We start from the raw sequence: 7500 nt of genomic DNA on the forward strand, positions 1-7500 counted from the left end.
CCAAACACCACCGAATTTTCCCCGACTAGTTGCTCAAAAGAGACAGTATCACCCATCCTACTGGCTATAATCTACTTTTTCTTTAATATTACAAGTAGTTAAAATAGTAGCAATGTAAATAAAAATGTAGTAATTATGATGTCTTTTGTTTTACAATACTTCATAAATATGGATAAATTAATCATTAAGGATGATGTGTAATATTTTTTGATGTGGTCATGATCCATGAATAATAGTATTAAGAGTAAAAATTATGTTTATTTTTGCAGTGATTAGTATTTTTTTCTAGTATTTTCTATCAACGTAATGACTGTAATCTGTATAATGTTAAAACAATTTGAAAAAAGATTAAGATAAAATTTTGTTTCATCGTAATATATTTATTTTATCCATTTTCTATGAACAACGTTTATCTTATTGAAAGATAGTACAGTGCATTCCGATAAAAAATAAAAACCAATGAAATGAAAATTTATCATTCATCTATATACTCACAAAACCAATGAAGTATATAAGCATACAAAACGCAACATATTGTTTATAAAAACGATACATACATACATACGGTACTTTCTAGTTTGGCAAAAATTTAAAGAGTTGGGAGGGGGCAGGGGGAATGGGATCTGCTTAATGCAGAAGGGAGGCGCAAGGCAAATAAGTTTAAGAACCACTGCCTTAGAATATATGCTAGTTGCAACTCAAATAGCTATGGAAAAATAATGTTGAGGTTAACACAAACATACACAAAGTGCAACATGTAGAGACTAGATTGATGTAGAGGATTATCAAACATAGAAAAAAAAATAATGTGCAAGGACAAGTAATATAATAAGAATGGCAGATAACGTATGATCTTCAAGAAAAGTGAAGGGGTTCGTATTGATTGGAAAAACAAAAAAAAAGTAGGGGAAGGAAGAGAACATGATCAATTGAAAAAGTAAGAAAATTTGTGCATAAACTGAACCAAACAGACGCAGGTAGAAGAAACTTTTCTGAGATCTTTGCTCTACAGTGGACTATTAATAGCTGTTGGTGATGATGGTGTATATATATATATATATATATATATATATATATATATATATATATATATATATATATATATATATATGGATGAAAGTCAACACAATATCGCATTAGAATAGAAATAAATTTCTACCTCATACTTGGCATCGAACCCTAGCTCCTTTAAATGAAAGACCAGGTCGCTTCCAACCATGCCTCCTGAGGCTCTAAAAGAAGTTGGAACAAAATTGCTACCTGCAGTTCGGGAAAAACCTGCTGGTAAGGGACTAATGTTTCACCAGGTAAATCCTGAACTGCAGATAGTAGTAAGGTAGAAATTTATTTTTCTTTGAACACGATATGTGCTGGTTTTCATCCATATTGACTCAATAAGGATAATTCCAACTAAAAAACTATCAATTGTGTCACCTGGTGGGCCAGGATGTCGGGGAAAACTCGCTGGTAAGGGACTGATGTTTCGCCAGGTAAATCCTGAACTGCAGGTAGCAGTTAGGTTCCGATCTGTTTTACAGCCACTGGTAGCAAGGTTGGAAGCAGCGTGGCCTTTCATTTCAAGAGACTAGGTTTTAATACTAAGTATGAGGCATATATATATATATATATATATATATATATATATATATATATATATATATATATATATATATATATATATATATATATATATATATTCATATATATATATATATATATATATTCATGTATATATATATATATATATATATATATATATATATATATATATATATATATATATGTATATATATGTATGTATATATATATATATATATATATATATATATATATATATATACATATATATATGTGTGTGTGTGTGTGTGTGCGTGTGTGTGTGAGTGGGTACGTTGGGATTGTAGTTGTTTACAATATATGTGTAATGTGTGTGTGGTAGCCTACATACATGCACATGAAAGTAGTTATACACATATATACCTCCCTCTTTTAGTTATTCATCCGACAGGCTCATAAACTGGCATAAAACGGTCGTTTGTAAGCAAAGAGAGGAAGTAAATCGCAATTTAGTCTCGTAACATAAATTCAACCCATTTCAGTAACTAGTAGGGCATTCCGAATACTTCAATTCTCATAGAATTTTTCTTCACTTTTCTCCTTTAAATACTTGGAAAAAAGACTTGGGTATTAAATATATCATATACACACACACACACACACACACACATATATATATATATATATATATATATATATATATATATATATATATATATATATATATATATATATATATATATATATATATATGTATATGTATATATATATATATATATATATATATATATATATATATATATATATATATATATATATATATATATATATATATATATATATCCGTTTTTAGGTAATTTAGGTTAGGCTCTGTCAATATACTGTATGCGTTATTGACTTTCTTGCAGCTGCTCATATTAAATTCATCCTTAGGGAAATTAAGAGCAATATCATAAAAGATTAATGGATTAATTCTATATTTCATACCAACCCATATATTTTCCATTCTGTTACTCTGTCCATTCGCTATAATTAACCTTTTCAGCCGTCATTCTCTCACAATCCTCCTAAATTGATAAACTTTGTCCTTTTATTTTCATTATTTTTATTATTATTATTATTATTATTATTATTATTATTATTATTATTATTATCACAACATAGGCTATAACCTTAGTTGGGAAAGAAAGAAGCTCTAAGCACATTGGCTCCAACAAGAAAAATATCCCAGTGAGGAATGGAATCCAGGGAATAAATAAACTGCAAGAGCAGTATAAAATGTCTTAATAAAATATTCCAAGAACAGTAACAACATTAATTAGTTCCTTCCCATATTAACTGTAAAAAAATCAAAAGCAAACAAGAGGAAGAGGAATAAAAGAGAATAGTGTGTCTGAGTGTACCCCGAAGCAAGAAATCTCTAAATAAGACAAGTGGACGCCCATGGTACTGAAGATATGGCAATGCGCAAGATCAGAGAATATTGGTTTTATTTTGGAGTGCTCTTCTCCTAGAAGAGCTGCCTACCATAGATAAAGTGTCTCTTTACCCTTACCAAAAGGAAAGTAGCCACTGAACAATTACATTGCAGTAGTCAACCCTTGATCGAAGAAGAATTGTTTGTTAACCTCAATGTTAACAAATGTATGAAGGCATATGAGAATGTAGTAAGAATAGGCCAGACTATTTATTGTTTGTTTAGGCAAAGACAATATAAGCCCTAACCAAAGAGAGGCCTCCAATGTAGTATTCTGTAGCCAGTCAAAAGTCTCAATAACTCTCTAGCGGTAGTATTTCAACATATGGCCGAGAACCTGTCCAATGTACTACCTACCTACCTTATTCATAGCTATAACACAATCTTCCCTCAAAATCCGTTTCTATAACCAGTATTTAATATATTTGGTATTCTACTCCTCCACTTTCATAGGTTACTAGATGTTTATCCAGCTTCTGAATCAAGGTGTTCATACATGTCAACTGAAAACTCTGAGCCATCTCTAATATACCCTTGTGACGTGCCAAGAGTAGGCTATGAGTCAAAGTTGAGTAACTCTATTACAGACGCATCGAGTATACATACACACAAGGTCCCAATAAGGAGGTCATAAAATGCAAACTTGCTATTTCTTGTCAAACCAGCAACCAGTTCTTTTAACAGTTAACAATGAAGTAGGCAGACAGATTAATACAAGTTGCTGTTAGTGTGAGGAGAGAGCGAAGATACAAAGGATAATGTATACAAAAAAGAGAAAAGTTGTTACTATGTACGATCGTATGATACACGGGTGGTACATGGCTACCCTCCTCCATGAAAATGACATACTGTACATATTAAGTAGGGTGCGCTGATCTAGAGAGGCGAACTGTAGTTGGGTCAACTGGTAGGAGATAAGCAGGTTTTAGATGATCTATGGAGACCCAGTGTTCTTTGCTACGAATGTTTAGTAGTAATGCTTTTGGATTGTGTCGGATCACATGGAAAGTGCCTGTGTAAGGGGTCGTTAGCGGTGGCTTGCTATTGTCATTACGTAGGAAGACGTGCGTTACAGAGTGCAAGTCTGTTAACAGTTAACAATGAAGTAGGTGGGTCATCTGGCAGGAGATAAGCAAGTCTTCTTTGTCTTGAATGTTTAGTGTGAATTCTTTCGGATTGCTTTGGATCACAAGGAAAGGGTCCGTGTAAGTGGGCGTTAGCGGTGGCTTGCTAGTGTCATTGCATAGGAAGACGTGCGTTGCAGAGTGCAAGTTTGTCGGTATGTGATGCTTCGCTGGGGGCTTGTAAGTTTTGCAGCATGGAGTAAATTTTCCCACGATGTGACGTATGCAATGAAGATCGTCGGAGGAGGTTGTAGAAGGACAAAATTTAGTAGGGAAGACCAACGGGTTGTCATACATCATTTCAGCTGCCAAGACGTCCAGGGCGTGTTTAGGAGTGGTCCTTAGTCCCAGGTGGACCCAGGGAAGCTGAGTAAATAAGTTGGAGTATTTGCAACTGGACAACGAAACTGCTTTGAGGGTGCGATGAAAACGTTCAACCAATCCATTAGCAGCGGGGTTGTGGGTAGGTGTCTGATGCAGGGTGATGCCCAGGATATTTTCTAATGATGTCCACAATTGAGAGGTGAAAGTGGTAACCCTGTCACAGGTAATATGCTTAGGGATACCAAAGGAGCTGTCGATGATGGTAAACAGGTAACGATATCTTTGTGATGTGGGTAGGGGGCCTGCGACATTGACGATGAGGTTGAGGAAAGGTGCCCACTCCTGCATCTGTGAGCCAATGTGCTTTGGAAGTTTGGCTGGAAGTACAGTCGTGGACCCAATCCTTAGCTTCCTTAGTAAGGCCATGCCAAATGAAATTCGTCTTCAGCAGCTGTGCAGTAGATCGGCGCGAGGGATGTGAAAGGCAGTGAATTGAATCAAACATCTGTCGGCACATGGGAGCATGAATTCCCGTTCACGGTCTACCAGTGCTGACGTAAGAGAGGAGGGTGGTGTTGGAGTCGTCGAGGGGGACGTCTTCTCAACAGAGGTATGTGCAGGATGTCTTACACGCTTGATACTCTGGATCCTGTCGTTGGGCTTCAGCCAAGGCATTGTAATCCAATCCGAGTTGAACGGCGGCGTACATAATTCATGGCAGGGCATTGGCAACGGGATTTATTTTCCCAGGGACATGTTGAAAAGTGCAATTGTATTCAGGCATAGTGGAGAGAAGTCGGGGTAGATAGGCGGACAAGACGTATGACTGCCAAGTGAAGGCATGCACCAGAGGCATGTGGTCTGTGCAAATGAAGAAGGGCATACCTTCTAAGAAATGGTGAAAGTGACGGACAGCCAAGTGCACCGCCAGCAATTCGCGATCAAAGGTAGAATAACCTTATTCTGCCTTGTATAGTTTTCGGCTGAAGAAGACCAATGGGCGGGGCGATCCGTTGACCACCTGTTCAAATACTGTACCAATAGCGACGTCGCTGGCCTCGGTGGAGAGAAGGAGAGGGGCATATGAGGTGGGAAAAGTGAGAGCATCAGTGGTTGTAGGGCATTCTTTACATTGCAGAAGGCCACTTCTTGAAGGGGACCCCAATTAAGGTCTTTTGGCTTGTCCTTGAGGGAGGCGTAGAGGGGAGCAAGAGTGTCGTCAATGGCTGGCAGAAAACGGTGATAATGGTTGATCATGCCCCAAAATTCCTGCAGTGCTTTGATGGTCGAGGGCTTGGAGACTTTCTGAACAGCTGCTACCTTCTCAGGGAGTAGATGGACGCCTTCAGGAGTGATGCAGTGCCCTAAGAATGACACTTTGTTGACGCCAAAGGTAAAGTTGTCATACCTGACTACAAGGCCGTTTTTTTTTTTTTTTTTTTGTAAGGAGTCAAGCACGATGCGCATGTGACGAAGGTGTTCCTCTTTTGAGGAAGAGAACACAAGTATGTCGTCCACGTAACATACACAGAACCGAAGGTCCCGTAAGATGCCATCTATGAGACGTTGAAAATTAGTCCCAGCATTAAAAAAGGCCAAAAACAGGGGTAATTAAAGGTGTATGTACCAAAGGGAGTGGTGATGGTGGTCTTTGGGATATCTTTCGGGTTCATAGGCACCTAATAATACCCCTTCAGGAGGTCGAGCATGAAGAAAACCTTTTCTTTGTGCAGGTAAGAGGTCACGTTGGCGATGTTTAGGAGGTGGTCGTGATCCGGTTCTGTTTGCTGTTTAGGCGCCAGTAATTCAGGACAATGTGTAAGGGTGACGACCATGGGCTGGAGGCCTTTCAGCAAAGGCCCATTTCTTCCATTTTGGCAAACGTCTGTTTGGCGGCTGCCAATCGTTCCGGTGCCAGATGTCTGAATTTGGCGAAGACTGGGAGTCCCATCGTCTTGATATGGTGATAAATACCGTGTTTGGCAGTAACGGTACGCGTTTGGCGAAGTTCTGGATGAAAAACTTCCGGGTACGACGTGAAGAGGTGGGCGTAGGCAACCATGTGTGCGCTGATGTTGAGAGCGAGGTTGGAGGGGGAGGGTTGTAGAGGTGTCAAGAAGTACGAGTCTGCGTTGACCAATCATCGTTGAGTTCAATCCTCCAGAAGGTGGAAATGAGAGAGGAAATCCGCACCCAGGATTGTCAATGTGACCTCCACAACTAGAAACTTCCAATTAAATTGACCCTCTCCATACGACAATGTGAGATTCTCGTAACCATAGGTGGGTATCGCAGATCCATTGGCTGCTACCAGGCGGTCATCTGCTGACTTACACAGACTACGTCATGTCCTGAAGAGTTCCCATGGCATAAGAGAAAGACAAGCACTTGTGTCTACCCAAAATCACACGCCCATTCCTGAAAAGAAAAGATTAGAAACACGGGAGGCAATGGTCTATTTACTTGCTTTTTGGCCATTGACAATTCTTGGCACATTTCTTGGCGGCAGCCTGGAATCTGGAGTGGTAGTAACAAAACTGCGGCCGATGGGCGACCGTAAGTGGCTGTAGAAGTCGTTGGTTGGGGCATGATCGAGTGGTGGGTGATGGTGGGCTTTGTCCCCACTACGGCACATTACCGGGTAGGCGTGTATGTCCTACGGTATTCACATCAGCTTCGGTTGACGTTGAGTAGGTGTCCTTTTCGTCAGGAGTGGAGGTGTTGATGGAGGTCTTGTATATCGTGAAGTGGCTTTCCATAAGGGCGTTGGCTTTGGTTATCAAGTCCTTTATAGATGAACTATCGACATCGGGTATGGCAGCACACAGTAGGTTCACCTCATGAGGAGAGCCATCTGCGACAGGTCGCAAGCAAGTAATACTGGCCATTTACCTGAGGCTAAGTGAAGCCTTTTGGTCCCCCAACAGTTGTTGAGAGAGCTGAAAAAGCTTTGCTATACGAGCGGCTGGCGATGGCGAGTATTGCTGCAGAAGGTGTGTTTTGAGGGCGTCTTATGCA

This window comes from Palaemon carinicauda, chromosome 17 (genome assembly GCF_036898095.1).
Source record: "Palaemon carinicauda isolate YSFRI2023 chromosome 17, ASM3689809v2, whole genome shotgun sequence".
Classification (NCBI taxonomy): domain Eukaryota; kingdom Metazoa; phylum Arthropoda; class Malacostraca; order Decapoda; family Palaemonidae; genus Palaemon; species Palaemon carinicauda.